At 39.0% G+C, this 20,548-nt stretch overlaps 1 long non-coding RNA gene across 1 annotated transcript in view; it reads right to left on the reverse strand.

Moving 5' to 3' along the window:
* LOC140686890 (uncharacterized) overlaps positions 1–20,548 on the reverse strand; it is a 53,990-nt gene that overhangs the window by 22,639 nt on the left and 10,803 nt on the right. The window lies entirely within an intron of this gene.

Consider the following 20,548-nt stretch of genomic DNA (forward strand, 5'->3'; position numbering starts at 1 on the left):
TGTTAAGAGGGCTTGGTTAACAGTCAGCAGAGGGTGCTCAGGGCAGAGAGCCGGAACTGTAGCCAAGGCTCTCCCAGAGAAGGGAACCACTGTGCTGAGTTCTGAGATGCCCTAGAAGTGATCAGGTGAAGGTATAATGTTAAGGCCATTTCTCCCTGGGGAGCTGCGTATGCAAAGGAGGGAGACCAAACAAAGCCAGGTCCCTTCCAGGAACTGTAAATAGTCTAGAAGCGAGCACAGGGTGTGGGAGGCAGATGAGGCAACCAGGTGGAGAGATCACAGGTGTACATCACAAAGGACTCTGTGTGCCTACAAGGTAGAGGAGACATGCAAAGTGATCTAGAAAGAGACAAGATAGAGGCAGGGAGGACTATTGACAGGTTCATGTGAAGGCCTGCTGAGGCCCTGCCAGGAGGAGAGAGAAGAAAACATTTCAGCAGGTGGACGGATTGGCCACAGGTGTGATGGAAGGGCAGGAAGAGGTCAAAGATGCCGGCCAGCTTTCTGGGTTTGGCAGTGTCTAAATTATAGTGCCATTCCCTGAAATAAGAAGGGCAAGAACCTCCTAGCGGAAAACATAGGCAAAACATTATCTGACATACGTTTCAAAAATTTTCTCCTAGAAGAAATAAAAGCAAGAATAAACAAATGGGACCTAATGAAACTTACAAGCTTCTGCAGAGCAAAGGAAACCAGAAATAAAACAAGAAGAAAACCTACGGAATGGGAGAAAATTTTTGCAAGTGAAACCAACAAAGGCTTGATCTCCAAAATATATAAGCAGCTCATATGACTCAATAAGTAAAAAATAAACAACCCAATCCAAAAATGGGCAGAAGACCTAAACAAGCAATTCTCCAAGGAAGACATACAAATGATCAAAAAATGTTCAATATCACTAATTATCAGAGAAATGCAAATCAAAACTACAATGAGGTATCACCTCACACCAGTCAGAATGGCCGTCATTCAAAAATCCACAAATGACAAATGCTGGAGAGGCTGTGGAGAAAGGGGAACCCTCCTACACTGCTGGTGGGAATGCAGTTTTGTGCAGCCACTATGGAAAACAATGTGGAGATTCCTCAAAAGACTAGGAATAGACTTACATATGACCCAGGAATCCCACTTCTGGGCTTGTACCCAGAAGGAAATCTACTTCAGGATGACACCTGCACCCCAATGTTGATAGCAGCACTATTTACAATAGCCAAAACATGGAAACAGCCTAAATGTCCATCAACAGGTGACTGGATAAAGAAGATGTGGTATATTTATACAATGGAATACTACTCAGCCATAAAAACCGACAACATAATGCCATTTGCAGCAACATGGATGCTCCTGGAGAATGTCATTTTAAGTGAAGTAAGCCAAAAAGAGAAAGAAAATTACCATATGAGATCGCTCATATGTGGAATCTAAAAAACAAAAACAAACAAACAAACAAAAACAAAGCATAAATACAGGACAGAAATAGACTCATGGACAGAGAATACAGACTTGTGGTTACCAGGGGGGTAGAGGGTGGGAAGGGATAGACTGGGATTTCAAAATTGTAGAATAGATAAACAAGATTACACTGTATAGCACAGGGAAATATACACAAAATATTATGATAAATCACAGAGAAAAAAATGTGACAATGAGTGTGTATATGTCCATGAATGACTGAAAAATTGTGCTGAACACTGGAATTTGACACAACACTGTAAAATGATTATAAATCAATAAAAAATGTTAAACAAAAAAAGAAGGGCAGGAAGAGGGGCAAGTCATGAGAGCAGACAACTGATTCAGTTCTGGCTGGGTGCCTGTGGGCTCCAGGAGAGATGTGCAGTAGGCAAATAAGAGTCTAGAAATCGGGAGAAATTCTAGGCCGAGCCAAGTAGTTTTCCTGTTTCAAGAGGCTAACGGGTGTGAGTGGACAAGCTCACAAGAGGTGTAAAGGGATAGCTCTCACCCTCCTGCATATGGGAAGCATCTGTGAGCCTTTAAAAAATAGTGCACCACAGCCTGGAGTGGGGCCTTTGTACTGTTTATTATTTTTTAAATACTTCTTTTCTTTTTGTGGGGAGTATTGAGCATTATTTATTTTAATGGAGGTACTGGGAATTGAACCCAGGACCTCTTGCATGCTAAGCACATGCTCTAACACTGAGCCGTACCCTCCCCACCTTTTTTTGTTTTTAGACATTAGCTCTACCGAGCAGTCAGGGTTGAGAATCATCCTGCAGAGAGCAGAGAGTCTTGGGGGTAGAGAACAAGGAGAAGCTGCCTAGAGCCCTGCAGACCCCACCAGGGGCAAGCGGAGACGCAGGGGGCCTCGGACGGGCAGTGAGGAATGTGAACTCAACACTCCCCAATGGTGAAGACGACAAACATGTTTCAAGCACCCACTTCCCAGCAGTGTTTGTTCTGACGTTACTAGTTTTCCAGTAATACTGAGTGAGAATAGAAATAATCTGGACACAGGGATCAAATTCAAATGCTGATTATGACCATTATTAGCTGCGTGATTACTGATTAAAAGTTACTCGTCTGCCACGTGTAAAACGGGGGACCTAGCACCGTGCTCGTGGGCTGCTGTGAGCGTAATGAAATGACATCTATAAAGGCGCTCCTGACTCTCAGAGGTAATTGCTACTTTTGTCCCCAATTGGGACACCAAGAAACAGAGGCACAGAAAGCTTCAAACATTTGCCCAAGATGAGGGTTGGGATCAGGAATCAAGCCAATGACTTCTTGGATCCAGAGCCCAGGATCTTCTTACGAACAACACGGCACTGCCCAGGCTTCCTGCTCCAAAACTCGTCTCCCTTTGGCTCAGTTCCATGGTGCCTGCGCTGCACAGATGTCCTCACTGCCTGCCTGCCCTCCCGGTGTCTGACCCCGGCACTCCTCCCTCTGTCCCACACAGCGCTTCCTTGGGCACACCATCGCTCATGAGGTCATTGCTGTGGCTACTCGGATGTTTACAAGGAAACGCAGGTGGCAGCCCAGCTTTTTGCTATAGATGCTGCTGTCAGTGGAGGCAAAGAGCTCACAGTTGGTGAGAGAGACCTCTTGTGGTCTCCTCCTTGGCTGGAGAGCTGCATGAAATCCAGTTTCCCTTTGCAAATTAGACATCCAGTATGAGAGATATGTAAGGACATCTGGCCTCTCAACATAGAAATTATGCCCCCGCAGTCGTTCTTAACATTGTAATCTCCTGGCTCCACCAGGGAGCAGAGGCCATGGCCTGTTGTCCACCAAATTTTGTTTCCTTGCACAACAGCTACAATGGGGTGAGTTAACACCAGACCAGAAAATCTACAAAGCCCTCGTGTACTATTTCCTGACACTTGCTGGTCACCCAAATACCCCAGATCCTCCAACTAAACAACTAGTAAGAGGAACTGAGCTGGCTCATCTGTCAGACCCCTGATGGCAGGACTGATTTGGCCTCTCCTGCTCTCGGGATGATCCGTTCTCCTTCTGTGTGCCCTTCCCCGAGTAAAAGGGACTGTTCTTTGTTTATGGGCTAGGGAGTATTTGTGGCTGTCTGACCAGAACCTTCAGAAGTAGAGCTCTTGGTGAGAGTGGAAGCGTGGCACCCACGTCTCATGAGCTCAGCTACCCAACAGCCTCATCTAGCCAAGACTGTGGCCAACACCAGGGGTCCATGCTGTTGAGTGTTGGGTCTGGAGAGCAATGCCTTCGCCACTGAGAAGCTGCCCCAACACTTTTGACCTTGTCCCCATCGAGGGGGAGGTGACACATCCACGGGATGAAAGCCACGAGGACACTAGGTGACTGTGGACCAAGCTGTGACTGGCCGGTCCTGCCCCCCCATGTGACCCATGTTAGCCTCAAGTGCAGAAAATCCCCAAAGAGACCCCTGCTTGAATGAATGGGTCACCTATAAGCCAACTGTCCTCGGGCCGCCTAAGAAGCAACACAGTATACACAGTGAGCCACCCACTCACTGAAGTCCCCAAGGCTCACAGCTCACTAATGTGACACCTGGTACCCCCAGCAAACAGAAGACCCTTACTTTATAATTGACTTGAGAATTCTACTGCCAACACTGCCTTCCACCTTCCACTTATGAAGTTCTTTCCACTCTGTCCCCTGCTCTGCAATTGTGAAATCAGTCCTGAGCTCCTCCATGAGACAGGAGGGAAGGGGGCCAGGCACAGCCATTAAAAGGATGGCACAGCCATTAGCACTGAGACGGTGGAAAAGTCAACTCCCAGTAGATCTTGAGCTTCAATACACACTCACTGAAATACAGTAGGATGCTAAATGGCACTCCCACAGGTGCCAGGACAGGTTCAAGGCTGACCATGAAAGGTCAAAGGGTGAGTGGTGGCCCAATTCCTGGGAATCCCAACACCTTCCCCAAAGCTGTTGGAATAATCCTCACACTTATTAGCATATGAAAATCCTGAGTGCCTAAAAACTAACAACCACACCTCGTGGCTGCTCTCTCTGCTGAGGGAGACATCCCACACTATGTCAGAGGAGTGTGTATCTATTTTTACTTTAAACTGGAGCACACAACCCCCACGCCTCATGGCCTTTCTCTTGCCTTTTGAAACAGCCCACTCTGTCTGTGGAGTATATATCTATCTGAATAAATCTACATTTACTGAACTGTGGCTCTCTCTTGGATTCATTCCTGTGCAAACCAAGGACCCACATTTCACGAGGTGCATCTCAGGGACCCAAATAAGACCTGGGATTCGGCCATCCTCTCCCCCAAATTTTCCTGTATCATACATTCCTTCCCAAAGGATCTCACCTTGTGCACTGTAAAGTCGACAACACTCATGTGTCCTGACCTGGATCTGCTTCTGCGTTTATCATTTCTTATGTCCACTAGAACATCACATTCATGAGGACAGGGATTTGGTTCTGTTCACAAAGGAAACACCAGCACATCACAGGTGCTTGAGAAGTATTAGCTGAATGAATGAACTGTAGGAAGTCCTGGGAATTCAACTTGGAACTCCTAGCCACTTGGCTCCAAGCTGACTCCAGTTGCTCCCTCCTACTCATGGCTGACCTCTTGCCACCATTCTCTGCTCTGCCATCACCTGAGCCGGGATGAGCTGAGATGAGCACACACCCCGGAGAGCACGGTGAATGGTTCATGTCGTTGCAACACACTCGCCCTCTGACTGCCAGGGGTTACTTTCGATGGACAAACTGAAGGCAGCACCATGTGCACCGCCCTAAACTACAACTCACTTGAAGCACCAGGACTGCACACAGGGGAAACGCTGGCCCTTTCCAACCTAAGGAGAGGGACTATGGGTGAGAAGAGGGTCTCTGTCAACTAACAGTCTCTTTACAAGCCCAGTCTTAGAAAAGCTCTTTAAAGACACTTTTGGTATCTTCCTTGTATTTCTGTAATCCCTCTAGATTTTGTCATTTTAATCTATGCATCAGAAATACAGATGCTCTTGAAATCTCTATTGATTTTCAATGAAGAATATCCTCAATTTCCTTCTCTGCTAAGAAAATTACTGCACTTTATATTAAAAAAAAGCAGCTTCCTTTCATGAGTTTCTATCTTCAAACACCTAATTTCACAAGAATCAGTGAAGCAGGACATGAAAATCACGCTGTGCTTTATCACCTACAGGTGGGCAAGAATGAAATGAATGAGTACTGATCTCATGAGACGGAAAGGCTGGGGCTGTCTTATTCCTGCTACAGATTGAAGGGTCCATATCTGTGAGGGAGAGGAAGGACCAAGAATGAGAAACCAACATTTTCTAACCCATTTCTCTTTTTCAGAGTCCCAGACAAAACAGTGTGATTGCATCAACAAAACAAGAACATCTGCACCCTTTTAAATGCACGCTACAAGTTTACTACTACACACGGCACTCTGTCATTGACCTAAAGGCTGATGACAGCCAAGAAATTTGCAGGGATCTTATTTTGTGCTCATCCCTTTTTGTCTTTGGAACCTCAGGAATTTTGCCTCCTCTCCCTGAGTGTCATTTTCCTCATCCTTCAAATGGAAGTGTAACAGTCATTCATTTACTCAGTGTCTATGCGACAACAGGAGACGGCTTATGAAAACAATAATTAAAAAAAAGCAAGACAGCAATTCTAATCTGTGCTGTCTTCCTCCTCCTCCCTGAACATGAACTTACAGGCTAAAATGGCATCTTTCACTAAATCCCGAACGTAAGGAGCAGTTCTGATAAGGAAGTCACAGGACTGCAGTTTAACCGAGAAATGACCCTGTGAAAAAGAATGAGTTGCCAGCAAATCCTCAAAACCCATAAGGGTGCAAACCCTGGGAGCTACAGCCATGGGTGGGAGTTCCTTAGTTCCCCATTTCACAAAGCCGAGAACTTTGCAGGGCCCATGAAAGACACAGATAGCCCAGTACAACCACACCATGTTTTGGAGTACACCGGGGCCACATCACTGCTGACCTGCACTGCTGTGTGGCTCAGAGCAAGAGTCCTGGGCGGGGGTGACTGTGTTTGAGGCTGGACAAGAACTTCCTGTTCTGTCTCTTTTACTCTCTCTCTTCGTGCAATAAAACAACCGGCAGCACTCTGTTGGGGAGCACTGTACCCACATTCTCTGGCAAACCACACACCAGACAGCTCTAGCTGATCTGAGAGAGGACTCTTCAATGAACATATATACACCAAAGTCAGGCAGAAGGCTGCCTGTGACCTTGGGAATCCAAACCAGCTTGTCCTGTTAATCAGGATATTACACATCTAAAGAAAGTGTGCACCAGATGAAGACGATGCTTTAGACAGCGTCAGTGGTTATGTCCAGCAGTGTCTAAGGACAAGTCCTGCTCTGGTAGATGGGAGCATTTTGGTTGCTTTAAGAGTTTGCTACTGAAGGGCTTGGACATTTCATTGGGCCTTGAAACTCCAGACCCCTTTACTCACAAAGGCAGACAAGGAAAGCGAGCCAGCTCAGCCTTTATTCCAACTTCCTAACCAAAAGGCTATGAGGTTGAAAATATATTTCTCAGACTCTTCTGCAACAAGGGTTCCAAATGTGGCTTTAAAAATGCCCATTAGAGATTGAGATTTGCAAATATTAACTACTATATATAAAAATAGTTTAAAAAATAATTTTCTTCTGTATAGTACAGGGAACAATATTTAATGTCTTGTAATAAACTTTAGTAAAAAAATATGAAAAGGAATTCATACATATGTATGTGAATATGAAGGACTGGAACATTGTGCTGTACATCAGAAATTGACACATTGTAACTGACTATACTTCAATTAATATATATATATGTATATATATATATAATGCCCATCAGCAGCATGTGTCACTTAAAGCAGAAACCCAGATGAATGGAGGCAGAGGTGGTTGGAGGAGCTACGTTATTTTGCTGGGGTGGATGCAGCCGGCATGACAGATATCTAGAAGAATGCTCACAATAGCCACTCACTTATCTGCAAGTGAGTTAGGTTAACAGCTTCCTGAAATCCTCCCCACCCCTCCTGATGAGTGATTTTTCTGGAAATCACTAGGCGCAGCCTGGAACTCAAAGGTAAAAATTAAAAACTGCAGTCAGGCAGCAAACAGACTGGCAGGACGCATTGGACAAAAGTAGATCAGAATCAACAAGGAATGGGGAGGGGATAAAACGTGTGCTGAGGACCCTGACTTCAGGGGTGGATTGTCTATGTTGAGGACTCTGAGTCAGTATGAGTAGATGGATTGGTGTGGACTAAAATTGTGGCCATTGTTCAGATAAGTGTGTGATTTGGAGTATATTTATTTGAAGAGGGTTTATTTTTCCCCGTTCAACATTGATCATTTCTAGGGAGAAGAAAAATACTCTGTCACACAACATCTAAGTGCAAAAGAGATGCTACGGGATGATGGTGGTATGAGAAATTTCAGTACTGCAGTTTCAAGCTTTCCTTAATGTGGTTAACAGTAGTAGGTACTTAAAATAAGGTACTTATTATAAAGACATCATCATATGTACATATCCTTAAAGATACACATATGGTGCTATAAGTGGGCCTGAAATGTGCTCTGCATTCTAAAATCCGATGAAATAAAATCAGTAGCTCAATATGCCTGCCGGCTCTAAAATCATGATGTAGCTCATGATCACAGAAAGCAAGATCAGCAAGGAAATTTGAGATTTGTCTTTTCCACTGTCAAAGTTAATATTTTTTGCTTTACTTAAAAAGCATACTTTTAATTAGGGCTGTTAGCATCCATTGGTGTACGGGGTTCAGTAGATGCGTTCAGATGTTCTAGACAGTGAATCAGAGCAAAGACTGAGGATTAGACAGTAGTTAAATGCCTCACCCGTGTGATCAGCATCCACAAACTGGTATACTGAAAATCCTTAAAAGTGAGAACTTCATTAAAGCAACGAAAAGTGAGGGGAAAAAATAGCTACAGACTAGTGGAAGTTTCATAACTTGTAAAAATGACAGAAGGCTACTCATGAGGATATTTTTTAAAAACCCTTCACTTTAATAAAAACAAACAACAATCTGACAACAGGTTGCGCACTGCTCCCTGTAGGAGAAGCCATGCAGGTGGACTCTTATGTGAATGGGGCTGGAGCTGTAGAATTAGTTAGTCTTGCAAGTAACTCAGTTAAAAGCAAATGCAAATGGGATACACTTCTAGAATATCTGAGTAAACATCTTGGAAAACTTACTTCTCTATGAAGCAATGACAATGGCAAAGTTTGTCAAAATTAACCTCTGTAGAACTCTGGAAATTAAACCAAGACTTCCAGCAATCTGGGGACTGTTTATTTGAGGAAAAAAAAACAGCTAAATCTCCATAAAGATAGTGAGTTTTGTGGCATTGTAACTTGATCTACCCCATCCCTGTATCCTAACCTAAATGGTGGCCTTTAAAAGCAATAGTCTCACAGTCAAGGTAGGGGCAGTAGTGATTTAAAGTTACCCAAGAAATCCGCCCCCAGAAAGCTGTCACTATTTGACCTATCACAAACTCATGCTGTGCAAACAGCCTGTCCCCAGAGTGTGTGTGGGAAACAATCAGCAGTGAGTATTTAACATTACAACCGCCTGAGTCAGCGGGACCAGTAGAGGCTAACTAGATGCTGACTAGGAAACTTAGAAGGCAAAATTGAGTAATGAGACTTTCTGGGGGTGAAGGTAGGGTTAAAAAGCTCCAAAAAATTTTGAGAATTGTAGAAGGCCGTACACATGTGTGGCACAGGGCAAGGAAAGATCTGAGACAACCTTAAGCCTTCAACTCTGGCTGAAATTTAGGTTCTGCATAAGCAAGAACTAAAGGCTACGGAAGAGCTACAGACTGCCTGCCGGTGCTGAGGGCATACCACAGCATGCAGACACAAAGCCACCTGGCATCAGCTCAAACGATTGGCTCCAGGCATTGAAAGAAATCACTGTCAAATCATTATTACAGTGATGACAACTAGGCTTTCTTCACACACACTATCTCATGGCCATGCATGATAAAGAATACAGACTTTACAGAATTTGTTCAGGAATGTAACTAAATAAATAGCTGCAGCAGCAATGACAATGGAAGCAGCAATAAACCCTTGAGATGAGGAAAATGTGGCTTTCAGATCTGCCACATTGTAATATTTTAAATGTCCAGTTTTCAACAGAAAATTACATGATGTACAAAGAAACAGAAAAGTTTGGCCATAACAGAGGGGAAAAAGTAGTCAATAAAAACTCCCTGAGGAAGCCCAGACACTGGACTTACTAGACAAAGACATAAATAAGCAATTACACATATGTTCAAAAAACTAACAGAAACCATGCCTAAAGAATTAAATTATGTGAACATCTCATTTTACAGAGAATATCAATAAAAAATTTATATTAAAAACCAACTAGAAATTCTAGAAATACAAACATAATGACTAAAATGAAAACTTCAATGAGTGGTTTCTCTGTAGATATGAACTTGTTGAAGAAAATATCAGTTAACTTAAAATTACTGAGATTATCCAGTCTGTGAAACAGAAAGAAAAATGAATGAAAAAAATGAACACTGTGTCAGAGATAGGTGGGACACCATCAACAATACCAATACACACATAATGGGAGCGCAAGAAGGAAGGAGAGAAAAAAAGGGGCAGAAAGAATATATAAAGAAATAATGGCTGAAAACTTCCCAAATTTAATGAAAACTTTAATTTGTACATCCCCGCAGCTCAACAAACTCCACATGGTATAAACGTAGAGACATCTAAAATAGGCATATCAGACTCAGTGTGTCAAAACACAAGAACAAAGGATCTTGACAGCAGAAAGACAAAAGTGGCTCAACATATACAAAGGCTCCTCAGTAAGACAGTTGGTTTCTCATCAAAAACCATGGAGACTAGAAGGCAGTGGGATGGTATCGTCAAAGTAATAAAAGGAAAAGACTGTCACCAAGTATTTTATAGCCAGCAAAATGATTCTTTAAAAAAATTAAAGGAGAAATTAAGACACACCTACAAAAACAAAATCTGAAACAATCCATTGCTAGCAGGCCTACCCGACAAGAAAAACTAAGGATAGTCCAGCAGGTGTAAATGAAAGGACACTCACCTGAAAAATAAAGAGCACTACTACATGAGTAAAAAAATAAAACATTATTAATTGAGTATTACATGTAAATGTTTTGTTCTATTTGATGTAAAGGACAACTGCATAAAACAATACTTATGAAACTGTGTAGATGCACTTATAAATGCATAAAGGTCTAATTTGTAAGACAGTGACAGCATGAGGGGGGGAGGGAAAAGATTGATACCAAAGCAAAGTTTTGGTGTACTATTGAAATTAAGTTGGCATTCATGTGAACTAGATTGCTTTAAAACAAGATGTTAATTATAATCTCCAGGGCAATGGAGGAGAAGTAAGGAGGAGGAAGAGGAGGAGGAGGAAGAGGAGGAGGAGGAAAAATATAAAATAAACAACAAATTAAAATGGCACACTTGATAATGCTTACTTTGTACAAAAAAGTGTAGTAATAGAGGAATGGGGAAAAAAGACATATAGAAAGTAGACAGCAGATGTAACTTCAACCTGATAAGAAATTACATTAATGTAAATGAATTAAACATTCTAATCAAAATACTAAAGGCAGAAATAAATGGAATAGAGAATAGATGAACAACAGAGAATAATCAACAAAAAGAAAAGTTGGTTCTTTGAAAAGATCAACAAAATTGACAAATTTTTAGCTAATATTAAAAAAAAAGAGAGAAGATTCAAATTACTAAAATGAGAAATGAAAGGAAGGATGTCATTACTGCCCTTACAAAGATAACAAGGAATATAAGGGAATATTATGGATAATTATATAGCCAATGGATGAGATAATCTAGATGAAATGGATAAATTCCTAGAAGGACATAAATGGCTGAAGCTAATTCAAGGAGAAATAGAAAACTCAAATAATCCTACAGTAAGTAGTGACTGAAATAGCAATCCAAAACATTCACACAAAGAAATGCTAGGCCTGTATGGCTTTGCTGGTGAATTCCATCAACTACTTAAAGAAAAAACAAAAATAAAAACAAACCAAAAAAGAAAACAATGCTTCACAAACTCGTCTAAAAATAAAGAGGAGGGAACACTTCCCAATTCATTCAATGAGACTAGTATCACACTGATACCAAAACCAGACAAAAGCATCACAAGAAATTTCAAGACTATCTCTTATGAATATAAATGCAAAAATCCTCAACAGAATACAAGCAAATCCAATCCAGTAACATATGAAATAGAACACAATTATGTGGGATGCATCCAGGTATGCAAAGGCAGTTCAACAAACAATAGTCAATTCATGTAATACGCCATATTAATAGAAAAATGGATAAAAACTAGAAATAGAAGAGAACTTCCTCAATTTGACAGAGAACATCTATGAAAAACCTGGAGTAAAGATGATACATAATGTTGAAAGACTGAATTATTTCCTCCCACAATCAACATTGTACTAGAGGTTCTAGTCAAAGCAAACAGACAAAGAAAATAAAGCCTCTAGATTAGAAAGAAACAAACAAAAGTGTTTCGATACCAGATGACATGATATTATATATTGAAATCACAAGGAATCCAAAAAGAAAAAAAAAGAGAGAAAAGAAAAAAATCCTATTAAAATTAATAACCCAGTCTGACCAAAATTGTAAGACACAAATCAATATATAAAAAAGTAATTATATTTCTATACAACAGCAGTGAATAACCTAAAAATAAAATGGAGGGAACATTTTCATTTACAATAGCATCAAAAAGAATAAAACACTTAGGAATATTAAGAAAAACATGTGGAATACTGAAACTTGTATATAGAAAAATAAAATACTAGTGATAGAAGTTAAAAATGACCTTAAATAAATGGAAAGCTCTTCTGTGTTCATGGATCAGAAGCCTTATTAATGTTAGAATGGCCATTGTCCTCAAAATGACCTATAGATGCAATGCAACTCTGGCTTTTTGGCAGAAATGAACAAGCTGATCCTAAAACTCATATGGAAATGCAAGATACCCAGAATAGTCAAAACAATCTTGAAAAAGAACAAAGTTTTGAAGTTTCCAAATTCAAAACTCACTAACAAAACTCATCCACACAGTGTGGTACTTGCATAAAGGACAGAAAAATAGATTGAGAGAAAAGAACTGAGAGTCCATAAACAATCTCTTACACGTAACCATTTAATTTTTGACAAAGGTGCCATGACAATCCAATGGGGAAAAAGTAATCTTTACAAAAATGATGCTGGGACTCCTGCACATACACCTGGAAAGAAAGAAAACTGACCTTTTATCTTAACACCATTTAAGAAAGTTAACTGAAAATAAATCACAGACCTGAAACTATAAAACTTTTAGAAAATGAACAATGAGAAAATCTTCAGGACTTTGGATTACAAATACTTGTAATATATGACACCAAAAGCACAAACAACAAAGAAAAAAAATCAAGTAAACTGGACTTCAGTAAAATTAAAATCTTCTGTGCTTCAAAGGACTTCATCAAGAAAGTAAGAAGACAATCCACAGGATGGATGAAATTATTTTCAATATTTTCCCTGATAAGGGACTTTTATCCAGAATAGACAAAGAAGACTTAAAACGTGACAATGCAAAGACAAATACAATAAAATTGGGCAAAGAATTTGAATACATGTTTCTCCAAAAAAACATACGAATGGGAAATAAGCACATAAAAAGATGTTCAACATCAGTAGGCATCAGGGAAACAGAAATCAAAAGTACAATGACATGCCACTTCATACCAAATAGGATGACAAATATATATGATATAGGATATATAAATATGTATCTATAAACCCGGTAATAAATAGTGTTGATGAGGATGTGGAGAAACTGGACCCCTCATACATTACTACTGGAAATATAAAATGGTGCAGTCACTTTAAAAACTACTTTAGCAATTCCTCAAAATGTTAAAAGTAGAATAAATCCCAGCAATTCCATTTTCTAATATATCCTCAAGAGAACTGAAAATATGTGTTCACACAAAAACTTGTCCATGAGCATTTACATCAGAATTATTCATCATCAACTGATGGATGGACAAGCAATGTGGAGTATTTATAACAATGGCATATTATTTGAACACAAAAAGGAATTTGGTTACTGATATATGCTATACCATGGATGAGCCTAGACAACGTCACACTAAATGAAAGACGACAAACAAATAAGGCGGCATACTGTATGGTTCTACTTATATGAAATGCCCAGAACAGGCAAATCCATAGAGGCAGAAAGTAGAGTGGTGGCTGCTGGGGGCTAAGGGAAAGGAAGGTTAGGGACTGACTTACTAAAGGTTACCCGTTCCTTTTGGGGGTGATGGCTACAAAGCCCTGAAATGTACTTAAAACCCTAATGCACACTTTCAAATGCTGTATTTTATGGTATGTGAATTATATCTCCATAAAGCTGTTATTCTTGAAGCTGAGCCCACATATGGAGCAAATGGCATATCACTGACTGCGACATCTGGAGGGGGAGTGACCCACCTGCCCACCTCGAAGGAGAGCAGCACCTGACCCAATGTTGGAGGGGCACGATATTCTTGCTGACGGACACTGTGAGTAGCACAGACGAGGGGGCCAACAGAGCAAGCTGAGTTTGTGAAACAGGGTGAAGACACAAACACCTCTCAATAAAACCATTAAGAGTGCACAGTCTCTAGGAGAATGCATCTTTGTTTTTTAAATCTTTTTATACCTGTTTCATTTTCTATTACCTTATTAATCCTTAGTTTTTAAACAGTTCTCTATGTTTACACTTCTCATTTCATTTTTAATTCTCTTGGTTTTGATCTGTTATTGATTATTCACAGGTTTTAAATATTGTGTTTTGATATTTTTCTTCATTTTATTAAGGCTTTTAAAAGACATCTCAACTCGACTGCTATTCTGCTTCAACTTGCTCTTCTATTACTGATTATACACTGTTTTCAAATCTTCTTTTCCTCAATTCTTTTAAAATTCTCTCTCTCTCTCGTTTTTAAGTTTTATTTCCACATAGGCTTTAGATAGATAAATGAATAAACTCCTTTAAGGACCACAATAGATAACTGATATACCTTAAGCCACAGTGCCAGAGAGATATGAGCAGTATGAAAAAGCAGAGGAAGTATTCCCAATTAAAAGAGCAAGAGAAATCCCCTGAAAGAACGATCAATGAAATAGACATTGATGGCCTACTAGATCAAGATTTCAAAAAAGAAGTGATCAAATTACTGAAGGAACTAAAAGAGATAGTGTTTAGAGACATAAAATATGTCAAAAACAAAATATGTAGCTATAAAGAAGAGCCAATTAGAATTGTTAAATTCATTGGCTGAAATGAGATCTGACCTAAAGGCTGTAAAAATCAGGCTAGATAATGCAGAGGAACGAATAAGTGACCTAGAAGAGAGGACAACAGAAAGTACCCATTCAGAACAGCTGAGAGAAAAACAAATATAAAACAATGAAAGCAATGTAAGGAACCTATGGGATAATATAAAGCATGCCAATCTATGCATAATAGGGGTTCCAGAAGGGGAAGAAAGAACAAAGGGGATGGAAAAGGTATTTAAAGAAATCATGACTGAAAACTTCCCAAACCTAAAGAAGGATTCAGACACCCAAGCACAGGAGGCTCAGAGGTTCCCAAACAGGAAGAGCCTAAAGAGACCCACACAAAGACATATCATAATCAAGATGGCCAGACTGAAGGATAAAGAAATGATTCTAAAGGCAGCAAGAGAAAAACAAAGAGTGAGTTAGAAGAGAAGGCTTTCAGCTGATTTCTCTACAGAAGCACTACAGGCCAGAAGGAAGTGGCAAGATATATTCAAAGTTCTTAATGAAAAAAAGGATGCAGCCTAGGATACTTTCTCCAGCAAGGCTATCCTTTAGAATAGAAGGAGAGATAAAGAATTTCACAGAGAAGCAAAAACTAAAAGACTTTAGCAACACTAAACCCATGCAAAAAAAATATTGAAAGGTCTACTCTAAATAGAAAAGAAGCAGGATGCTACAGAAATGAGAACTCATAAATGGAAAGGTGATAACTACCATGAATTACAAATAGAATAAACATGAAATTGTAAAAGAAGATATCTAAATTATTGAGTGGGAGAGGGAAGCAAGAAAATATAGAGTATTTTTTCTTTCTTCTTTTTTTTAATATTTTATTCTTGGTTAAATGGGTTTGAGATTACATTTCTATCTGTTTAGTACACACAGTTAGAGTAATTGGTTAACAAACTTACAAAAAATTGTAACCACAAGCCAAAAACTTACAAGTGAGTCACAAAAACTAAATACAATCCAAGATGATACAAAACAAAGTTACCATACCACAAAAGGAAGAAGAAAGGAACAAAAAAGAAATACCAAATCAACTGCAAAATAAGTTCAAAATAGCAATAAACACTCATCTATCATTAATTATTGTAAATGTTAATGGACTAAATCCTCCAGTCAAAAGACAGAGTGGCAGACTGGATAATAAAACAAGAACCTTCAATATTCTGCATACAAGAGACACACTTTAGGGAGAAGGACACATATAGATTGAGAGTGAATGGACGGAAAAGGATATTCCATGCAACTGGAAATGCCAAAAAAGCAGATGTAACAGTACTGATTTGAGACAAAATAGACTTTAAAACAAGGGTCATAAAGAAAGATAAACAAAGACATTTTATAATGATTAAGGGAACAATACAAGATGAGGATATGACAATCATTAGTATATATGCATCCAACATGAGCACCTAAGTACATAAAACTACTAACAGAGATAAAGGGGGAACCTGATGGGAATACAATCATTGTCAGAAATTTTAACACCACATTAACATCACTAGACAGATCTTCCAGAAAGAAAATAAAGAAGACAACAGAGAAATTAAATGATACAATAGAAAAATTAGATTTAGTGGATATTTTCAGAGCATTACAACCCCCTAGAATAGGATATATATTCTTTTTAAGTGCGCGTGGAACATTTTCTAGGATTGATCATGTACTTGTTCACAAAAGAAGCCTCAACAATTTTAAGAACATAGAAATTTTCTCAAGCAACTTTACTGACAACAATGCTGTTGAAACTAGAAAACAACTAAGGAGAAACAAAGGAGAAAAAAGGGAAAGCATAGAGATTAAACAACATGCTATTAAAAAACCAATGGGTCAATGATGAAATCAAAGTTGAAATTAAAGAATACCTTGAGACAAATGAAAATGAAAACACAACCACAGAAAAGTTTTGGGACGCAGCAAAAGCAGTGCTAAGAGGAAAGTTTAGGGCGATACAGGCCTTCCTCAAATAAGAACAATACCAAATAAACAATCTAACCCACCAGTTAAAAGAACTAGAAACAGAAGAGCAAAAACACCCAAAAGTCAGCAGAAGGAAGGAAACAATAAAGATCAGGGAGGGAATAAATAAAATAAAGATTAAAAAAAATAAAGAAAATAATCAAACCAAAAGCTAGTTTTTTGAAAGAGTAAATTAAATCGAAAAACCTCTGGCCAAACTCACAAAGAAGAAAAAAGAGAGAACACAAATTTGTAAAATAAGAAAGGAAAATGGAGAAATTACATCAAATTACATAGAAATACTGAATATCATATGAGAATATCATGAAAAACTACATGGAAAAAATGGATAACCTAGAGGAGATGGACAAGTTTCTGGAAACATACAGACCACCAAGTCTGAATCAAGAAGAAACTGACCACTTGAACAAACTGATCACTAGGAATGAAATCGAATAAACAATAAAAAAAAATCCTTACAAATAAAAGTCCAGTACTGGACAGCTTCACCGGGTAATTCTAACACACACACAAAAAAGAACTCATACCAGTCCTTCTCAGACTCTTCCAGAAGATTGAAAAAAAGGAATATTCCCAGACACTTTCTATGAAGCCACCATCACCCTGATACAAAAACTAGGCAAAGACACCACCAAAAAAGAGAATTACAGACCAGTATCACTGATGAACACAGATGCAAATGGTCCTTACCAAAATACTAGCAAATAGAATCCAACAGAACATAAAAAAGATTATACATCATGCTCAAATGGGGTTCATCTCAGGGACACAAGGGTGGTTCAACATATGCAAATCAATCAATGTAATACTTCACATCAACAAGAGAATGGACAAAAACCACATGATATCTCAATAGATGCAGAAAAGTTTTTGATAAAATTCAACACCCATTTATGATAAAAATTCTCACAAAAGTGGGTATTGAGGGAGCATATCTCAACATCATAAAAGCTATATATGACAAACCTATAGCCAGCATGGATCTCAATGGTCAAAAACTCAAAAGCTACCCACTAAAATCTGGGACAAGACAAGGATGCCCACTATCACCACTCCTATTCAATATAGTCCTGGAAGTCCTAGCTACAGCAATCAGGCAAGAGAAAGAAATAAAAGGGATCCAAATTGGAAAAGAAGAGGTAAAAGTGTCATTATATGCTGATGACATGTTACTATATAGAGAAAACCCTAAAAGGTCCACAAAAAAGCTACTAGAGCTGATCGAAGAATTCAGCAAGGTAGCAGGTTACAAAATTAATGTTCAAAATCAGTTGCCTTTCTTTACACTAATGATAAATCAACAGAAAAAGAAAGTAAAGAAACAATCCCCTTTAAAATAACACACAAAGTAATAAAATATCTGGGAATAAATCTAACCAAGGAGGTGAAAGAATTTTACACAGAAAACTATAAACCATTGATGAAGGAAATTAAAGAAGACTTTAAAAAATGGAAAGATATTCCATGCTCTTGGATTGGAAGAATCAATATTGTTAAAATGTTCACACTGCCCAAGGCAATCTACAGATTAAATGCAATCCCTATCCAATTACCCAGGACATATTTCACAGAACTAGAACAAATCATAATAAAATTTATATGGAACCATCAAAGACCTAGAATTGCTAAAGCATTACTGAAGAGAAAGAAAGAGGCTGGAGGAATAACTCTCCCAGAAGTCAGACAGTACTATAGAGCTACAGTCATCAAGACAGCATGGTATTGGTACCAAAACAGACCTATAGACCAATGGAACAGAATAGAGAGCCCAGAAATGAACCCACAAACTTTTGGTCAACTCATCTTCGACAAAGGAGGCAAGAATATACAATGGAATAAAGACAGTCTCTTCAGCAAATGGTGTTGGGAAAACTGGACAGCAGCATGTAAAACAATGAAGCTAGAACACACCCTTACACCATATACAAAAATCAACTCAAAATGGATTAAAGACTTAAACATAAGACAAGATACAATAAACCTCCTAGAGGAAAACATAGGCAAAACATTATCTGACATACATTTCAAAAATTTTCTCCTAGAAGAAATAAAAGCAAGAATAAACAAATGGGACCTAATGAAACTTACAAGCTTCTGCAGAGCAAAGGAAACCAGAAATAAAACAAGAAGAAAACCTACGGAATGGGAGAAAATTTTTGCAAGTGAAACCAACAAAGGCTTGATCTCTAGAATATATAAGCAGCTCATACGACTGAATAAGAAAAAAATAAACAACCCAATCCAAAAATGGGCAGAAGACCTAAACAAGCAACTCTCCAAGGAAGACATACAAATGATCAAAAAGCACATGAAAAAATGTTCAATATCACTAATTATGAGAGAAATGCAAATCAAAACTACAATGAGGTATCACCTCACACCAGTCAGAATGGCCGTCATTCAAAAATCCACAAATGCCAAATGCTGGAGAGGCTGTGGAGAAAGGGGAACCCTCCTACACTGCTGGTGGGAATGCAGTTTGGTGCAGCCACTATGGAAAACAGTGTGGCGATTCCTCAAAAGACTAGGAATAGACTTACCATATGACCCAGGAATCCCACTCCTGGGCTTGTACCCAGAAGGAAATCTACTTCAGGATGACACCTGCACCCCAATGTTCATAGCAGCACTATTTACAATAGCCACAACATGGAAACAACCTAAATGTCCATCAACAGGTGACTGGATAAAGAAGATATGGTATATTTATACAATGGAATACTACTCAGCCATAAAAACCGACAACATAACGCCATTTGCAGCAACATGGATGATCCTAGAGAATGTCATTCTAAGTGAAGTAAGCCAGAAAGAGAAAGAAAAATACCATATGAGATCGCTCATATGTGGAATCTAAAAAACAAAAACAAACAAAAACAAAGCATAAATACAGGACAGAAATAGACTCATGGACAGAGAATACAGACTTGTGGTTACCGGGGAGGGGTAGAGGGTGGGAAGGGATAAACTGGGATTTCAAAATTGTAGAATAGATAAACAAGATTACACTGTATAGCACAGGGAAATATACACAAAATGTTATGATAAATCACAGAGAAAAAAATGTGACAATGAGTGTGTATATGTCCATGAATGACTGAAAAATTGTACTGAACACTGGAATTTGACACAACACTGTAAAATGAGTATGAATCAATAAAAAATGTAAAAAAAAAAATATAAACCAATTTGAACCTGTTGAAAAGACATTTGCTCAAAACAGCACAGTAGCAATGAAGTTGCTCTGGCTGGCAGGGACTTATTGGATTCCTGTGAGTGCTGGACTCCTCACATGGAATTCCCTTGGCACTCCAGGACGCCTGTGGTTGTCCCCATGGGTTTGTGGCCATATGTGGCACACACAAGTCTCTGGCTTTGCCACAATTTCAATGCCTTTTTTGGCTTATGAAAGGTTTTGCACTCAAATGGAGTTTTCTTGAGTCCACTCACTGATGTCATTTACCAGATTTATAGTCCAGATCTGACATTCTGGACTCTTAAAATCTTGCAGACATTCAAATGTTTCAGTTTGGATGTGTATTCACCTCTGGAGGCCTGGACCATATTCGATAAAGCCACCCAGACAAGTTCAGCAAAATGCAAAGAAATTTTTCTCTCTGCTAGACTGAAATGTCTATGAAGGTATAAAAACTTCTGCATCTACAAATGTAGGGAACCAACTCATCAATAACATATCTATCCGTAATG

The sequence above is a fragment of the Vicugna pacos genome, chromosome 18 (assembly GCF_048564905.1).
Source record: "Vicugna pacos chromosome 18, VicPac4, whole genome shotgun sequence".
Taxonomy (NCBI): domain Eukaryota; kingdom Metazoa; phylum Chordata; class Mammalia; order Artiodactyla; family Camelidae; genus Vicugna; species Vicugna pacos.